Below are 20,080 nucleotides of genomic sequence, written 5' to 3' on the forward strand. Positions count from 1 at the left end.
TTCTGGATAAAATGTCAAACTCTAGTTTGCAGAGGTGGAGAAGTTGCCCAGTCTTTTGTCTCTTAGAACTTTTGTTTTGAGCCTTAAGTACATTCTCAGGGTAAAGTGAGAGGAATTCTGTTCCTGAGAAGAAATGAAAATATATATTAGAGAGGCACAAGTTGATATTAATTTTTAATAACTGTATCTGATGATGATGTCAGTCATATGCTTGGTGCAGTCATGCTGCCTTTACCCATAAATGCAGAATCCATTTATTGCAGGGTTCAGTCCTTATGAAATGGAGTAGGGAGGAGCAAAGGACAGTAGCAGCTGCTATCACTGGACATAGCTCCACTTTGACATTGTGCATGATGGGAATGGATTGAGGTACGTATTTGGAATGAACAAGTGATGCTATCAGCTGTTGTAAATCCAGCTGAGATGCTGTGTTACTTTAATAACACTCCTGGGCACTCTACAGCCTCAGGGATTGGAGAAAGTCCTAATCTGTTTTCAGTATGGTGTACATTTTTGTTCTGGTCTTTAGGGATTTTAGATAAAATGTCAAAGGCTTTGCATATTAGAAGAAAAGTATGTAGTCCTACCTGTAAGTCAGTATTCAGAACTGACATATGCCAGGAATTAGAGCATGCTGTTGTTATTTCATAGCTGTTGGGTGAGACTAGATTTTTACGTTAATTTACGGTAATAGCGTATGATCAGTCATGGTTATAATTTCCACTGTGAGTAATTTTATCTGAGAAGAGGGTAAATCTGGGCTGAGTGAACATCATTTTACTCCTTGTAACAACTTACCCAGATTGGGATAAAAGTATGTTGATAGACTCATGCTATAATTTTTGTAGGGTGACTGGAGTACTTCATTTTCTAGAGCTGGTGTTACTTATCCATGAGCATGTTAGGCACCTCCTAATACAGACAGTCAGTCTTTTGCCAGTGTTTCAAGTTAGCTTTCAGTAAGACTCAGAGTAATCTCCCTCATTTTCTGTTAGGCTCAGAAGCTTCAGACTCACACCATCTCCTTCCAGAAGTATCAATCTAGCTTAAGCCATACAAGCTTGAGAAGGAAGAATGGCCAGATAGGAAGTGGGTGACTAGGGCTTAAACCAGTGGGTTTAAGAGGAGAACCTTCAATATAAAGCTTATTAGCTGGCACTGAATAGCCTTTTTTCTTTTATTGACACTGAGCATTTATTTTAGATCCCTCTATCCCTCTTACCTGTTTCTCTGCATTCTTACTCTTCTCTAATGCTTGCAGCCTTGAACTTTTCTGAGCATGAAAGAACCTAGCATACTTCTGAGATTCCACCTTCTGGAAGAATTAAATAAAATCAAACTCAGCAAAACAGATCGTGTCTTGAACCCTTGCTGGCTATTAATCTTTTTTGTTTTGTTTTTTACAGTGTTTTGTTTGTCTGATTTTTGTTCATATCAAGCTCCTCTGCCATGTCAAGCTCCTCTGCTTCTGTGTTTTCAAGCCATGAGTAGGTCCAGCCGCAACAGAAATAATTGTAAGGTAGTGTTGTGGGTTAACCACATCAGGCAGCTGAGCACCACATAACTGCTCACTGGAAAAGAAATGTGGGCAAGGAGGAACAAATGCACTACCGATAAAGGTACAGTTGTAGATATTGTAGCAGATTGTATTGGCTAACTGCATTTGTGGGAGTAATGGAAGACAGACTTTTACAAGGGTTTTTAGTAGAGTCACCTTCAATTATTGTAAAATGGTATGCAATTATAAAGATGCAGACAAAAAGAGTAACGTAAAATTGCTGATGAGAGGCTTGGTCATTAAAGACGACTGTCTTTACAGTTATTGAAGAATTTGGCAACCAGTGAGATGAGCGTTTCAGAGGTTGCGCACTGCATGGATTGATTGGGAGGTGAATTGGATCACGTGAGTAGGCGGGGAAAATGAGAATTTTAGATGTATAGGCAGGTTGACTCTTACAGGTCTTATGAAAAACAAGAAGAACAGCAACAGAGGTTCAGATTAGATCTGAATATATTGGAAGATGAAGAGGAGCTGATGAAGATCACCTCCTTACTTCGAACCTGAATGGCAAAAATGGTGACAAAGATGTATTTGAGACTGAGAAAGAAAAAGTGGTTGAGGATTTCTCATTTTTCTCAAATACTCAGTTTGCTTTAGAAAGAAAGATATGTGGAGTAGTACACTACATTAAACTGACACTCTTTCTCATGTGCTTGGTCTACTGTCTGTACTTTCTCCTCAAAAAAAAAAAAAAAAAAAAAGACTCAAGTTGCCAGCAAGTCTCTATATTGCTAGTATTGTGTTTCAGCTTATGTTTCTTGCTCACCCTGACCAGACAACTTCTAAAATTATTATTCAGGTTAATGTCAGAGTAAGTGAAGGTTGAGTAGCAGTTTCATTTTTTCAAAGTGAGAGAATTTATCTTTCTAAGTCCTGAGTTACAGTTTGCAATGATTTCTTCATTGAAAAGTATCCTGAACTGACAGCAATAAATGAACCGCCATTTCACTTGAGACTAATTCCTGTCTACAGTTAAGAATTTTGCTTGGTGAAATGTTATGGCCATGCCAATTTTATTCTTGTTCATTTTGCTTAGTTTTGAAGGAACCGAAACAAGTGTCAATACCAGAATTCTGCTGTAGCAGCTAGTAATGGGTTTCTCGTGATTCATTGCTATGTCTGCTTATAGCATCCACTGGATACTCTGACTTTCCATGTAGTCCCATCTGATATGCTAACCTCCTCCCTGCAACTTGAGATACATTTCTGTATTTTCAGTCTTTGCATAATGATTCAAAGTATTTTTACTTCCATTTAACACTTGCCTTTTCTGAGGCTGAAGCTGTGTTTTGCTGTCAGTTCCTCTCAAAGTCTGTGCCACCATTATGATATATTGACTTGAAGACACAGGTAAAGGATGACAGTGAAATGAAATGCAAGCAGGCTTTCTAATTGCATGTATGTGTAAGCAAATGAAAAAACATTTAATTGACATCTGTCATCTTGCACAGGTGAAAGACAGAGGGAGAAGCTCTCTTTTCCGCACAGGACGTTTGCTTTGATACCTTCTTAGAGCTCTAGCTTTGCCATCCAGCCTCTTCAGTGTTTCTGAAGTGGACTGTCTTAGAGACAGAGCTCAAAGTTCAGCGCCCTGCTGTAAGCTCTTTCATCTATGACAGCTGGTCATGGATCATCTAACTGCACTGGACCTTGCTGGGCATTCCTGCATCTGTGGGTGTGTATAAGTTACAACAGTTCTTGAGGGACTTGTTATTTTATTAAAAACTGTGATGAAATTAAAAAAAGATAAAAGCCCAAACTCTCCGTGTCCTTAGCCAACCTGGTCTCTTGAGGAGAATTTCTGTGTGACCTCTCTAAGATAAAAAATCTGACATCAAGTCTGGAATATCCGCCCCTTATTAGCGACCCAGGTGCATGTTGATGATGGAATGGCAGAGATCTATCTGCTCTAGATCTAGAGGGAATGACAGTGATGATGTGAGATTAAAACTGTAATTTTGTTTCCCTTTGCCCAATTAAACCTTCATTTGAAATGCCCTTCTGCAGAAATACGGTGGGGAGTGACTGGTAACCACGAGGGGGTTGCTCAGAGCCTGCCCTCTTGTACACATTGTCAAATGCCGCCAAGTGACATTTGGCAGGGAATGTAAAAGGAAATGGCTATCAACAAAAATAAGCAAATAAAACCCAACACTGTGCTGGATGTGGATGGCTGCATCTGAATTTAGACCCAGTCTGTTGACTGGGAGCAATGGAAGTCTTAAATAATGACCTCTGCGTTGCTTAGAACAATTACCTTTGTTTTGTTTGGCTGAATGTCCCCTGATTGTGTTCCCAAAGCTGAATTCTCTTTTTGCTTTGATTTTTCTCTTTATACATCAGGTCCTCACACTTTTTAATGGTCAGTGTGTAAGTCTAATTGGTAATGTATTACCAACTAAGAAAAACTGTTCTCATTCATTAATTGAAATACTTACACGTGGTATCATGCATCTTTGACCATTCAGCCGTGGTGGATCTTGATGTATATGCTTATATCACCCAGTCTGTTTTGGTTATGAGAGTTCATGAAATGCATTTTCAAGTACCACCTGTTCTCTTAATTCTCTACTAAATTAAAAAAAAAGAAAAAAAAAAAAGAGTCGGGTTTTGTGTTTTTTTTTTTTGTTTTGTTTTGTTTTTTTTTTTTTTTGTTTTTGTTTTTGTTAAATTTACATCTCTTTCATAAAACCGTAGTAGGTACTGGGAGATTTTTAATATTTAGTTAGTGTAAAAGGTGTTGTGTATACATATAAGCATTTTAGAATTTTAAATTGGATACATAAACCTTACACATATGCACAGTATTATAAGCAAATTATCTCTTTGCTTTCAATGTATCTTGATCCTCAGAAGTTATCTGGAGCGATCTGGACAGGTGCCATTCCTGGAACAGCATTGGAATGTGCATATGTGGGAAGAAAGCTAGACAAAACTGTTTTATGATAGCTTACCATGTGAGCTTTCTTCTGCCATGCTGTTAGTGCTGCCTTAGTCCATCAGAGATTCCCTGCAGACCTACAGGTGAGCTGTATTTACTAAACTAAAGTCTACTTGTTAGGCATTGCTACCCTCAGTTGCTGATTTATGAATAAAAATAATGTTGTGGCAGTTGGTCTTGTATTACAGCTAGTGAAATGGTTCATTCTTAGACTTGGGCCGTGAGAGCTCAACAAAGTTTTGAAATAGGCAGGAGTAAACATAAAGATGTGGATTTATTACAAACGTTTACTTTGTGTTTTAGTTCTTCAGCTCAACTCACTTGATCATCTGTAATGTCAGTGAATTGAGAATTTTTGTTTGAGGAATCTCTAGTCCAGCATGTGGAATAAAGGAGGTGAATGAGTAACTAGGCCTTTGAATGGTGATCCCGACTAATAGTTAAACGCACAACTGTGGTGGTAATTCCCAAATGATGTAATCTTCACATTGTCTTGTCATGTGACTAGAAGATGTAGGTGCAGCAGATTTCTTTTTATATTTTAGATGATGTGAAATTAGTATTCATAGTGCACCTCTTTTGATCCTGAAAGTAATCCCTCATTATAAAAATGTTAACTTTAGGATACATTTTCTAAGTTGATATATTTTGCATTAGTAAAAGTATGGAATATTGGGAAGTACAGGGTATAAAACTTAGATCAGCATTATTCCTACTGTTAATGGTTGCCTTGGCTTCCTATTTAGATTTTGGACTTTAACTGATTACCTTAGTTAAGTTATTTCTTTTTTTTTTAATAAGTATTATTTGCATTGTATGTGGAAATTTAAGGTGAAAATGAAGTGGATATTTCTAATGGTAAGCACTCTGGATAGGTAGCCTATGCCATCTCTTTCTGGCAAGCATATGATTTGATGAAATTGGTTTACTGTGAAGTATTGTGTATAATCCTGTACCTTACTGAAAACAGCTTTAACAGTAGTATGGAGAATTGCTTCAATGGAGTTTTATTTTTAAACCTAGTTCACTTCCTCACAGCATATATTCTTTGGCTTTTTCTAGCATTTGAGAGGATTTCTGTTTTCTTGCTTTAATGTTCTGAAAGCATTTGTTTCTCTTAGGGAAATTAATTGATCTGACAGGGGTCAGAGGAAATATCTGTTGGTTGCCTGTATGTTTTTGCTGCATGTGAAATAATATACTTGTTATTGTTAGAATTCTTACGTAAAATGGATAATAAAGTGCTGGTGTGGCTAAGTGAAATAATGCATTACTTTCTGGATGCTTGCTGATTAAGCACTTAGTTCATGTAGTGAAATGTTTAAGTCAAACATTGAAGTCCTGGGCTTCTGGATGCTTAAGATTTGTTCCATGTAGAAAAAAATTGGTCTGTACTTGTGAGTCTTGAGTGGATTCACTGTTGACTTCAGTGATGGAAGGACCTGCAGCTAAACAAACTTGAACGCGCCAGTATAGTTATAATGAAGATGAATTTACTGGAGCTGAGAGGTGGGAAGAAGAGGGTGTGCGCCAATCAGTTAAGTTAAACTATTGTCTTTCCATTGTTTCTGGCTCTGTTTCTAGTCATTAACTGTTTATTTCTGCTGTTACTCTTCTGTAGTGGTTATGGCGTCTGCAGTAGGTTAACATTAAGTTAAGATTTTATTTGAAAACATATCTAAAATTCAAAAGTAGACATTGATGAATCTGATTTTTGATAAGTAGTGGCAGAAATCTTGTAAATACAATGTAAAATTACACTGGAAGATACATTGAAAAGGATTTAGTGAATGTAGGCTTTTTTTAAATTAGAATTGCTTGTGAAGTAAGGGTGGGCAGAATTAGGACATTAGAGATGATGCTGAGAATCAGGAGGTCAGGAAGAATGACTAAGGATAACTTCTGAACAGAAAATATGGTATTTTTAATTACCTTTATTTGAATTAAGAGCATGAAATAACATATCTTAAGGACACTAGTCTTTTAATGGGATGAATTTTAGATTCTGATCTGTGTCAATGAAGTGTTTTATCTTGAAGTCTTGTGGGTAGCAATATGATCTCCATGTGACTAATAAAATATGGATACTTTGGAGTTTAGTCAGTGAACAAATCTGAACAATTGTTCAGATTTAGATAGCGAAAGAAAAATTGTTTAAAAGCTGTTTAAAACCTTAAAGTATGTATTATTAAAAACTCTTGGTACTGGAATTTAGGTGAGAGAAGGAAAAGTAAGGTTAGTCAGAAAAAACAGTCCCATGATTGTTTATTGGCCTAGGTCATATTACATTTGCCTCGCTAATGCTTTTTTAGTATGATTAAAAGTATCCAGAGCTTATGACATCAAAAATTCATTGTGTGGAAAAGCTAAAGGATTCCTTATGGTTGGCTGCGGTGTTATGTTTGGCTTTGAAGAAAGTGATTTGTTTTACAGTTTCAGTCAAAGATCAACGCAATCATTTGAGCCTTGAGTTTCTTTTCCAGGAGTCTGACAGAGCTAGAGGCATTTTCTTCTGTCAGGCTTTTGTTGTTTAAGATCAGCTCTTTGACTCACTGACACTGTAATGAGGAATAAACAAGCCCTATTTTTTTGCGACAATTTGTATTATGTTTCTAGTGGATTTTGAATTTTAACAGTATTGGTTTAACAGTTGTTAAATCATGTAGCTGTACTAAACTTCTTTACTAGTGGTAATAATTGTGTCGAGAAAATGCGTATCACAGCCACATATGGTGGAGGGGTTTATCCTTGGTCCTCATGGTATCAGCTTCTGCCCTGCACTGCTGCCTGTCTGCTTGCTTCAGGATGTTGTCTTCTCAGTTCTTCTGCAGTTAACCACTACTTTGTAGTCACTGGATTTCAAATGTCCCGCTTGACCTTTTTTTTCCCACTGATAAATGTGTTAGGTAATTGCAGGTCCATGTGTGCTTTTGATGAGCTATGTGAATGAACGTTCTAATAGATGGGGCTTAAAAATATGTGTCTGTCTGAGAACAGGTACTCAGCAGGGTTTAGAGGATAGGATGTTGCTGAGAAGCCAAGGTTTAAATTTCATGTAATTTCAGTGATTAGAGAACATAACAGTGATGTCCCTTAAAACCACCATAAGAATCAACGTCTGTGGATACTGATAATATCTGGCAGTTACATAAACATCTGAAGCCTTCTGGATCTCTAATATTAAAAAGAAGACAGGATGCTGTGTCTGTCAGAACCTTTAATAAAAATAAGTTTAAAAAAAGAAAATTACTTAGTTCTAGATTCCACTGAGGTTTTTTTTTTTGTTTGTTTGTTTTTTAATTTTTAGTCCGTGTTCTAACCAAACGTTATCTTCATTTACTTCTCAGTCGTTTGTGTCTATTCACTGTGCAATTTATTGTTCATTGATGATATTTTCAACAGGTCTGAAAGTTATGTTAATTAGGTAACAAGAGTTAAAGCAAAGTTATGTTGGCATAATTATTTGAGGAAATTTGCCTCTTGTATTCCAAGTTCCATATGGGGAAAGCTAAAGCATTATTTCTAAGACTTTTCAGTACTTCCACACATTCATTAATTAATGTTGAAATCTGTCATTAACAAGTGAAATTACGTATTCAGAATAGAGAACAGGTTATTGCTTATTTACCTGGAAAATAATGAAGATTGAGTAATTCTGAATACCCTTCAATGGCGTTTGTTGTAAAGTTTTAGATAAGAAAGTGATCTTTTTAGGATGAGGAAAAGATAAACCTTTTTCCATGCATCCCCAGATTAATATATTGGAGTTGTTCTTGGGTAAATCGGCAGTGCGTGTTCCCTTGATTTGAAGTTCTGTGAACAATTCCATGCAGGTGTTAAGTTTTCCACTCAGCAAACAAAAAGACCAGGAAGGGTAAAAAGTCTCAGATGGTTTGGAAACACCAGATCAACAAAATGCTTTCGTGATGGAATAGTGGTACCATAGCCAACACTTTATTTTCTTGGCTACTACCTCAGTTGCTGGAGCACTTTCATTGGTCACGGGAGAACAGGTTTAATAAAGTCCTGTTTTTAGTTGAGTTAGCTTTAAACAGCATTGGTACAAGTATGTTTTGTCAATCATCAATTACTATAGGTAGTGAAGGTTCTACATGGAAAATAACAAGAGTCCTAATTTAGAGGTGGCTCAGTGAAAGAGTTTTTATTTAGTAGGAAAAAGTTATTTTGTTTTCAGCTCACGTTGGAGCCTGAAATACCTAATCTGTAATGCCTAAAAAAGAAAAAACAACTGTTTTTCCCCCATCTAGAAATTGGATACACAGTTGCTAATCTGAAACACTTTACCCAATTTAAATCTAACAGGTGTAATCCTTTTCTTCTAAGAACTTAAATTCTGTATCTGATTCCATTAATGAATTACTAAACTTGCTCAGACTTTACATGTAACAGTTAGAAGAGGTGAGTGCAGTACTGTTATATCATGTAAAATATTAATTTGCCTTAATGAGAGATTTACTGTAGTTAAAGGAACGTAAACAGTGAATGTGTCCAAAATATATCAACTGAGTCTTTGCCTAAAAGAACAAAAAGTCAATTTTTGGATAGTCAAACTTGATTCAAAGATGTAATTTAATGCAGGCATAATGATCTTGTTAAACCAGTAGTTAATATTCTCATAATAACATTCTGTCTTCCTTCAGGTACTTTATATAGCTCAGTAACTCCTATGTAGCTTATTATCTATAGGATTCCCATTAATTATCATTATCTTGAAAATCTTCTAGAAATCTTCACAGTTGTCTTTTCCAATGTCCTTTGTGTTTAGGTTTTCTTAGGGGAAAAAAAGGGGGGGGGGAAAAAAAAAAAGTGATGGTAAGGCACTTTGTTTTTCCTGCTTACCACTGGTTTGGGTAACTTGTCTTCTGAGAAGTAAAATCACAGACCTAAATGCTGCCATTAAGGTTTCTGTTAGATGAATCTTTCCTCCCCTTTTTACTGTTTTATAGGATGCTGGAAAAATTACAGCATTTTCAATGATTAATCCTCTTTTTTTTTTTTTTTTTTTTTTTTTTTTCATATAAGACTGGTATTCATCAGCCTTCTAAGTTGTCTGGATAACTTACAGGACATGACAATATTTGACACGTGCTTTTGTCTTTTGCAGACCAGGTGTTTCTATCCTTTTACATTTAAAAGTGAAGTCCAGATTTTTACTTAATTAATAACATACTATACTATAAATCTAATGATCTGTTTGAGGATTTGAGTTAAAAAAGTGCTCCTGGTCTCACTCTAGTGGATAAACCAACTTCTTTTGTACAGTGCGTGCTAACAGAGGTGGCTATTTTATTGATGAATATGGAAAAAGTGTATAGTCCAGTGCTTTGTTCCATTCTTCTAATTTATGACACCAGTAATAATGGATGATGAATGAGATATCCAAAACATTAATAAATTATCTTAAGAGGTGTACTAAATCAAAGAGGAGGAGACTAAGAAATAATCTTGTATAATGCCTACAAGAAAAGTAAGCTAATTCCAGAGTCATTTATTCAGTGCTATGCAAAAACCCAGAAAAATTTGTTGAAATTGAACTGCTATAGTTAGTATGATGTTAATATAACTCAGCATTCCAAATGTGCTATTCTAGACATTTGGATCACCAGCTTCAGGTGGCAAGAGATGTAAAATTTACAGACTAAAATCATTCTTAAATATTTAAGTTAAAACATTGAGTTTAAGCATGTTTAAAATAAAACCCAGCAATTTTTTCCTACGTTGATGATGCTTACATCCTTTTCCCTAAATTCATCTATCCACTAACAGGGTTGAAATTTTCAGCAGTTTTCTGCTGTGGTTTGCATTCACTAACTTGATGCTTCTGTGTGAAATACTCAGTCATTCCAAGAGAAACTCGGCAGCCTTTTGTTTTTTATCAGTGAAGTTTCCATGTCTTGTGCCACTTTGCTGTAGACAGGCAGCATCAAAGCAGTGGGCCAGTTTTATGCAAGCGAACTATTGCTGTTCTTATTAATCAGTTTCTTAATAAGTCCAGTGAAACTTTGTCACCATTATAACGGTGACTTTTTGGATATTCAAACCTAATTCAAAGATGTAATGTAATGCAGTCATAATGATCTTGTTAAGTCATTAACTTAGTGAGATTTAGGGAGTGCAGCTGTTACTGATGTTGGTAGAAATAAAACATTCTGGAGGTGGCATAAGGTTTTCCATTTCACAAACTGACACTTTGGGGTTCTATTAATGTGGGTTTTATCACATTTAGATGACCTGTGCGTTGGCTTAGATAATTTTGTCATCAAAATGAGCAATAGTCCTTTGTCCTCCTCTTGTTGTCTTTTTTTTTGATATTTTCTTTCCATGCCTACACCTTTGCTGGAGTTTATATGGCTGTATGGAACTGATCCAGCTGGTAGATAATATATTTTTCCTTTGTTGAGGTTATACAATGAGTTACAAAATAGTTAAGTATTTTTGGTGTGAAGTTAACGAAACATCATAAAGGCTATACTTTCTACATCAAGGACAATGGAAACCCGTTATCCTTGATGATTTCTAATCAAATTGGTTCACCTTTGTATACAGATAGTTGAACTTACCTACCTAGTTGTATTAAACTTATCTATTTCCATGTTTCTTTGTTATGTGTAAAATAGTGTAAAAGAACATCTTACTGTGCAGCAGGGCCAGTACAGTAAATGATTTTCTATATTTCATGCATCTCGACTTCATTTTTGTGACTAAGATTATGCAGTGATAGTTGGATACTAAGCCACTTTTATTGAGCTTCTGGATGTTTTTTTTTCCCCAGTTCTCCTTGCATGATCACCTTAAGAGTCTGGCCGTAGTGGTCTGGATGGTGGCATGCTATTACTGCACTCACAGTGTTTGTCTTGGCGCTGGACATTTTCTAGCTGTGCTACTTTATCATTTCCCAGGATGCATTCTAATGGTCTTCTTTCTGCTCATAGCCTTAATTTAATGTCTAACTGTGGTATTTAATGTAGTTGAAATTCTTTATGTAAAAGTTGTCATCAGAAGATGTTACCAGTTGCTTTCTACTTTTTGTTTCCTCTTGGTTTTTAATAAATAGAGTAAGTATTGTTAGTCATATGCTGCTTTTAATCATTGATCTTTATGATGAGCAATTAACACACTTTTTAAAAATAGTGTGTGGTAAACAGTATTTTCTTTTTTTTTTTTTTGTTTGTTTGTTTTTTTTTTTTTTGTTTCCACCTTAATCTAAGTTCAGGCATCTTGTGAAAATGTTGATGTTAATTCTAAACTTAAAGGAATGTGCTGTATGTATGAGTCAGAGTAGGACTGCTTTGGCTCAGTCAGCCCATACTTATGCATTTGTTAAATTTTACTTGTTTTTCTCCATACCTGACGTGACCAGGACTGTAATTTTTAACATCGTCAAATTTAAAGAGAAGTAGAGGATATCAAGCATTTTTAGAAACTAGGAATTATATCTATTTTCTAAGTTTATTAGGTCTTTACACATAAAGTATATAGGTAGATTTTTTTTCTCAGTATATTTGTCTTACCTTTTATTTCCCCCTATTTTCTTCTTGTCATTTCTATTGGAGTCTCACATATTACTTCTGGATCTTTACTTCACCCTTCCATTTATCTTAAGGTCTGCCTTGGCCACAAAAGTATAAATCTTCAAGGTTACTTACTTTATAAGTCTTCAAGGTGGTTAACTCATAGTACTGTGCCATACAAAAGAAAGCAGGGTCTTTCTGTGTTGATAGTTGTGATGTTAAAACTGGGGTGGTGATTAGAGTGGGATGGATTTCCTCTTTCTGCAGACCCCCAAACTTTCTCATTATGTTCAGGATGAAATTAAGGGCTGTTGAAGACCAAGAAGGTGTTTCCCAATAAGGGAAATACTGAAGAGAATTTTTTTACATTATCAGTATTTACCATGATGCAAGACCTTAGTTCAATGAAAATAACTATAAAGAAAGCAACAGAATCCTATCATATATTCAATACCTTTCTCATTATGTTCAGTATGAAATCAAGACCTTTTAAAAAACAGAAAAGTCCATTAAACAGTGTTTTAGAAGTTAAAGTCCTTGTTCATGATTGTGATAACATGGCTTTAAGTTTCTTCTCTGTGTGATACATCATAGGAACTTGAATCAGCATTCTGTATCTGAGATGAGTGCTCTAATGCCTCTGTGCTGCTTTTTGTTCTGGAGAATGTACCTCAAAATCTCATAAAGGTTAAATTTCACTTCGTATTAACTGGAACAGACAGCCAAAACCAGAATGGTAGCAGAACTTGAAGTGTACAACACTAACCCGGATAAAAGATGAGTAGACTCAGCACCTCATTCAGTCATTTATAGAAAGTAGAAAGATTCTGCATTTTGCAGAAATTAAAATATCTGTAGAAGTGTTAAAATATACAGAGAAAGGGATTTGGTAGCTCTTGCTTTCCCAAAATCGGAGCATAAGCCTTTAGTCCAGCAACAATGAAGGCCTAAACTGGGAGAGCCCTTCTATGGAATAAGACATGATCTGAATTTTTTGAGTGTAAGATGCAGTATCTGCTCTTTTTCATGTGAATATCCTTAAAGAACAGCCACCATTAATTGTGTAAGGTGACCACTGCACACTGTATAAACTTACAAAGTAGTCTTTCGTGTGTGTATCTGTGCCGTTTGTAATTTTGTATTTGATGTTTCAGTAAATAGGCCATCTGAAATAAAAAATGTAATTGCAATGAATAAATTCTCAACCATGTAAAAAAAAAACCAAAAAAAACGATTCAGTAATACATTTTCTGATGGCAACAGAGGAGTGCTTTGGCCTTAAGCATATTATTTGAGAAATAGGGATCTTAAGTGTAGGGTTGTACTGTCATGTATATGACATTTGAGGGCTTATTAGAATCAAGAAGCTCATGACTAAGGCTCTTTGAAAAAGAGACAATAACTTTAAGTAGCAAAATGTGGATATGAAATAGCTGTAAATTAAGTTTTTGCCTAGTCCATTTATTTAAGCATTAATTACGTTTCATCATTTCTAATTAATAGTAATACATTGTTTAAATAGGGTAGTAATTGTGTTTTTTAAACACAATAGAAGAGTGTCTTTAATTGGAAAATCAGATTTTGCTACCACACTAAAGATCCTATGGTTTGGAGTACTTTCAGGTTAACATATTATGGAGCAGTCTGGAGTGAATATCGCAAAATCAATACAATAAAGGGTTAATTGTGAAAACTGATGTAAGTTTTATTTTCTTATAAATCAAGAGGTTGGTAAAATGTACGCTTGCTGTTGATCATTAGAATACAAAACTATCTGTTAAAATCAATTAACATGCATATCTGATGACTGATTGTATAAATATGAAAGTCAAATAATTGTAATCGTTAACCATGGCTTCAGGTCATATGAGTTGTCAGCTCAAAAAAACTAGAGGAGAAAGAGGTTGATTTGCATATATTTAATGTGGCATGCTGTACATGTGGGAATTTGAGATAAACCTTTGCTAGTAATCTGCTTGTTTTTATCTAAAAATCGACCAGGAAATGTGGGTCATAACAGTCAAACAAGCTATGTGTTGTATTGATAGCTGTTGATTCAGTAGTTCGGGATTTAACATTTTAATATAAGTTATAATATTTTAAAATTGATTTTTTACTAAGAGGCAATTGGAAGAAGCAGGTTTAAAAGTTATTCAAGAAATACTCAAAATTCTTACTAGAAACATACTAAAAATTATCCTTTAACTGATTGTAAGACTGGGTTACTTTTTACAGTTTTTAGTTAGACTTATACAGTATGTATAATAAGCACTTCTTTTTATGATAAAAATCAGAGATATATTAAAATTTTTAATGAAGTACTGAGTCACAAAAGTATCTTTCCATGTGGAGTGGACCAAACAGCTGATTTTTAATCTAATTGATCAATTGTAGTAAATACAAGGAGGGAAGTGTGGCAGAAGGAATGAGGCTTCTGGCCTGTAAAGGATTTACGTATTATTTGAGTTCCTGAATATAATAATTCATTGCAGTATTATTTTTTTTTCATTGATAATGCGAAATGTTGTATGGAACTCATAACAATTCAAAGAATCCTTGAAATGTGAGTCAGAATATAGTGGTCAGTACCTTACCTTACATTACCTGTAATTTGGTTAAGTGTGTCTGTCCAGCCTTTTCTCTTTTCCTCTGCATTTACTCCTGAATATTAAAAAAAGAAAAAAAATTCCTGTCTTAAATTTTGAATTTATATGGTAATCTCTTTCTAAAATTTCTGTCGTTCATGAGTTAGTTCCCAAAGGGAAGAAGCAGCTGTATATGGTTTCTTTTGATCTGATTTGTACCTGCAAACTAAGAAACTTTCTAATGATGGTAGTATCAAAAGGTGGAGGATAGAAGATCTTGCTGCTCGGTGTTTTTTACTGTGAGCCTTATTTATAATCTTGCCATTGTAAATATTGGAAATTTTTTCTTGAGTATGGGGTACAATCCAGTTCCTTGCACTATCACCCAAATTAATTCGAATACTAGCAAGATTGCCTCGTTGTTGTAGCATTCAGACTGGGCAGAGTACGAAACACACAGAATTACTGAATTTCTGGTATTCTTGCTCTGTGAAGTACATCTGAAGGGCACTGCCTTTTGCTTCAGTCTTCTATTAACCAATCTTTTGTATGAACTGTTGAGTAAAGGCACCTAAACTATATTTGAGGGTTTAGGGAGGAAAGTACCAGCTGGCAGAACTGAGGAATGGAGTCAAATTCAGTTTCTGTCCTCCACCTCTTGTGTAGGATGGAATGTACATTTGCTTGCAAGAGGAAGAAAGGTGGCTGTATCCCACGTCATTGGCTGTTTTGTGTGCTTTCTTTAAATGATTTACATGTCTTTTCTTGAGCAAGGAATTATGACCCTCTAACTTCGACAAAAATAGTTGTGTGAGGAGGTCAATTCTGTAACTATAGATTAGAAGGCCAAATTAAACATGGAAGTAATTAGAAACTAAGTAAATTTTAAGAGGAAGAAAAAACGTGTTTTTAAGGCATCATTGACTGTAACTACAGATTTAGCTCTACTGTAACTCATTGGTGAAAAGTCACATTGCTACCGGAGGCTGCCAAGCTGCAGATGAAGGACGATTATCTATGACTAAGTGGTACTTCAGAGACTAGAGAAGGTCTGGTTCCAGAACCTCAGGATCATTCCTGAGACATTGTATGTCCCAGTAACCCTCAAAATCTTTTAATGTGTGAAGGCATACACTGCTTTTGCAAGGATCCATTACTTCAAAAAAGAATTTGGGATATATATGATTTGCTTTGGGGGTGAATGGAATTCGCAGATGTGGTGTGGGAATGAATTGTCATTCTCAAACAGAAATCTGGGCACTAGCAAAAAAAGCCCCTTTGTCCCATTTCAGAAACGTATATTGTGAGAAGAAAGTGCTTCAGATTCCTTAAAATATAGAAGTTTTTTGTACTCTTGTGTTTTGGGGCTTGCAGTGTTATTAGCTCAAAGGGGAGGTATGCTTTTTCATGATGACTATATTTAGCCAGGAGGAATAGTCCTTTTTAAAGCAAATTGAAATGAGTGCATGAGAGCGTGAAATTATCAGCAGTGCTGGTGCACATTTACATTACTTCTACATACTCTTTTGAATGACCACACAACAGAACAAGTACTTCATTTCCACTGCGCTGATTTTTCTTGACAAAACATGGCAGTCTATCCAAAGGAGGGTGTTTAGCCAAGATAAATATAAAATTTATGATTAAGCAAAGTGTTTCCTTATATAATCCCTAAAGAGAATTTGAGAGTTGTTAAATATAATGTTCCCAGGTAGTTTTAAGAGTAAATTATCCTTTATACTTTTAAATGCTGAAATACAGGAACACCACCAACCATTTGAGATCTTACCTGCAGAAACAACACTGCATACTGATTTTCTTTGAACCAAGTAGCAAAAAACCATAAGTATATATAATATATAACCTCAGGTTTGACGTTTGATGTATCCATTCATTTTTACAGTTCTGTACAGAAATCAGGAATCCGTGTCAGTGGCATGGTTTATAAAACTGTGTCTCGCTCTTTCCTCTAATGTAAGTTATGGAAGAAAGCAAATAAACCTTTTTGACAGAATGGATAGAAGTTGTTAACATGATTACACTTCTGGCACATTTCTTTAACTGCTATGTTTACGGAATACCACTTTGAAGAAAACTATGGCGACTGTCAATATTAATCATTAAAATAAATGGAGAATGAAAATTGATTCAGGACATGAGTGGATTTTGACCTTTGTGGTACCACTGTTGGCTTTGGAGTGCAGTGTTCTAATTAAATTGTGAGTGTACTTAGATAGTGGATATTAAGTGATCTCACTGTATTCTTTCAAGGACTATGAACTTCCAAAATCAAGGATAACATTAGATGTCAGCCAAGTATTTTGTCCTTCTCGTGGTTTGTCTTTACATCTGAATTAGTGCCAGTTTGCACAGATTGTGTGTCAGCTTAAATACAAGAAACAGGCCTCAGTCTGCTTGAACTCGTTCCACCAAAGACTTCTAAAAACTTTTGGTAGTCTGCAAACTGTAATGGTTGTTTCACATTAAGTTGCTTTGTAGAATTACAAAACAGCTTTTCTTGTGCTTTCAAATAAAATGTTGTCATCCGCTAATGAATGAGATACCATCTGTAATAATTAAGGTTATTCTACTTGTTTTCCCCCTGCAGCAAAACTTCTGAAGGTTTGCAGAAGACAGTGAGAGAACCACTAAGAAGGCTATTGCAGTATTGTAAGTACTGCACCCAGAAAAAAAAAAAAAAAAAGTACTTGAATTAAGAATGGTGTAAAGAGATTTTCATTTTTTTGGGGGAAAAATGAGCTACATAAAGGGATTATGTGTAAAATACAGAGCAGGATGTATTGTAGCAATCATGTTAATAATTTACAAGGGAAAAACTGCACTCTTGTAAAATCTAAAATTGTATCCTTGTGCAGTGTAATCAGGAATTTACCAATAGCAGTGAAAAATATTCCTCTATTCACCAAAGATTGATCTAGTTTGTATACATTTGTTTGTTTAAAACTATCAGAATTTAGAAAATCATTGTAGTTTTGTAGGTTTGTCATTTGTTTTAGTGACTTATTGTTTAGGTTATTTTGCAGAATTATTTATTTGCTGATTTATTTATGTATTTCATTATTTATTTATTTGATTATTTAGTAAATTATTTATCTGATGAATTATTAATACATCTTCATGACATGCTTTAAATTATTTATAACTTAATTTTGAGTTTATTGCTTTTCGACGCTGCATTGTTACTGACTAGTTTTGATTTTTTTTTTTTTTTCTTGGTTCTTGAAAATTAAAGTACTAGCTCTAAGGCAAAAGTATATTCTTTGCAGAATCCATAGATGGTTTTCAATGAAGTAATTTACCATGTAGATACTAATTTTGTTTAGCTTTATATTGCTTAATATCACTTTTCTACTTATTTAGGTTTTGCTTCTATTATTTCATAGATGTGTCAAGATCAAATGAGTGACCTTTAAGGAGCAAGGATAAATGTTTACCTTAAAACTTGAAGAAACAGAGTAGTTCTGTTTTTTACCTTAATAAGTACCCTTCAGTTATTCTTTAGGTTAGCTTGAGATATTTTTATCCCAATAAAATGGATGTTTTTTAAATGAGACTCTTGATATTTGAACTAATACATTTAATAGGAAAATATTGTATTCACATTAATAACTCGTATGGAGAGTTTCTTTTTAGCGGCAAGGTTTTAAATATATGTGGAGGAATGGTTGCATGTCTAGACACATGCAGGAGAAGGTATGTTTGGAGGGGGGAAGGTAGGAAGTAGGGTTTTTTTCCCCACAGTGCTTTTTGCATGCATAGGAATTTGTAAGCTCTGAAAATTTAACACGTCTGTGTTGTTGTATGTAAAGTACTCTCAGGTTCTGTGATCACAAAGAATTATTCCTAGTGCACAACATATTGCTGTGAAGCCTGTTTTTGTATTGCTTCCTCTTGCCAATTAAAAGGGTCTGAAATCTCATCTTTTACTCCTTGAGTAAGTGTTGAGTGGCTCGAGTGAATGTATAAAAGCAGTGTAAGCACCAATTTTAGGGTTCATGTGTGAGCACCAGCTCTACGGAGTTTAAAACAGGTGCCTGGGATCAGAGTTTGACTTGGAGTCAGTTCTGACCGATGGGTTTTTCAGGATGGGTGAACCTCTTACCTGAAGTTGCCTGTTTGACCTCAGTGAGTAACTCGTTGGGCAATCAGAAGCCACCTTGCAGGAGAGGGCTGTGACTGAGAGCTCTGATTCAGAGCTGTGATGAATAGGGCAAAGCGGCGGTTCCTCTGCAGAAGTGCCGTGTGCATAATGTGGACTTTATTCTATGGTTAGTGCTTGGAATGAATTACTATATACTTTAAAGTTTTAACACAGCGTGGAAAAGCTGCATTGTACATTTCAAGTTTCAATGCTGTTGAAATACAGTAGAAATGGCCTCTGTAGACAGGTTTCACTATAGAACTTAAATTATGCATGTGTATATCCAAATTCCTTATTTTGAAATATTGAATGTATGAATATTTAATTTGTATCTTGCTTTAGTATCTTCATATGCTTGCCTTAAAGGAAGCTGTTTCCTTTGATTTATACACATGGATAAAAATGTGTGTACAGTATGTATCAATGGTTTTTCCCTTTATGGTGTTAGATGAACAGCTTCAGATAATGATAGCTACTGATTTTTATTCTGCAGCTTGCTACCATTGTATAAAACGTAAATTTGTCATATTTGTTTTATTAAACTTACTCGAATTTTAAATTCATTTGCTTTTCAGAAATATTTTCTTAATTACATACGTTAAGAAAAGTGAAGTATGTTGCAGATCTTGATGCAGTATTTTTGGTCTGTGCACAGTAACAGAGCTCTGAATATTATTATTTGGGGCAGAGTTCCAATCTGAAATTTACATTTCTCCTTATTTGAATGTTTTCACTGAAGCTGAGAACTCCAAGGGAGTTCCTCAACATATACTAGTTTATGCGACATGCTCTATGAAATTTAGTACAGTCACTCGTATTTCCTTGTGTAAATGAGGTCTTATTGTTGAATAAGACCTATTATAAGCAGTTACAAAGGTAAGTGCTGTCAGTGCATTCTGCCACCAGTTTCTCGGAGTATGAAACACTTCCTGAAAGACGTGCTACTACTGTTATAGGGTAATATAACGCAGCTTATGTGTTGGCACTGAAAGTAGCTACTTCATAATGATGACAAGTGAAAGTACAGCCAAAGGTCACATTAAACAAGAGATTTCTTTCACACCTCATCCATTTTCTGGATGTGATATGAAAATAGCTTTGTTCCATACACTTCAGTGTTTTTAAAAAGAAGTTATCTTGAAATAATTTTTTATGCCTTGTGTATTATTTTGTTCACATCTTAAGAGCTGGGCTGTGGGATTCTAGCATTCTGACTTCAGTGCTACAGAAGTGTTTGAAATTAGCTTAAATTTGGAGTTCAACTACACAAGTAGTATTTCATCTCACTATACTTTTTTG

The 20,080-nt window shown here is 35.0% G+C and overlaps 1 protein-coding gene across 4 annotated transcripts in view; it reads left to right on the forward strand.

Moving 5' to 3' along the window:
• The window catches only part of TBC1D5 (TBC1 domain family member 5), a 322,975-nt gene that overhangs the window by 8,642 nt on the left and 294,253 nt on the right, over positions 1–20,080 (forward strand). For all 4 annotated transcript variants that reach the window (XM_032991381.2, XM_032991383.2, XM_032991382.2 and 1 more), the window contains exon 2: positions 17,228–17,289. The gene's annotated coding sequence lies outside the window, so the exon portion shown is untranslated. The remainder of the gene's footprint in view (positions 1–17,227; positions 17,290–20,080) is intronic.

Source organism: Tyto alba, unplaced genomic scaffold (genome assembly GCF_018691265.1).
Source record: "Tyto alba isolate M040663 unplaced genomic scaffold, T.alba_DEE_v4.0 Super-Scaffold_38, whole genome shotgun sequence".
NCBI lineage: Eukaryota > Metazoa > Chordata > Aves > Strigiformes > Tytonidae > Tyto > Tyto alba.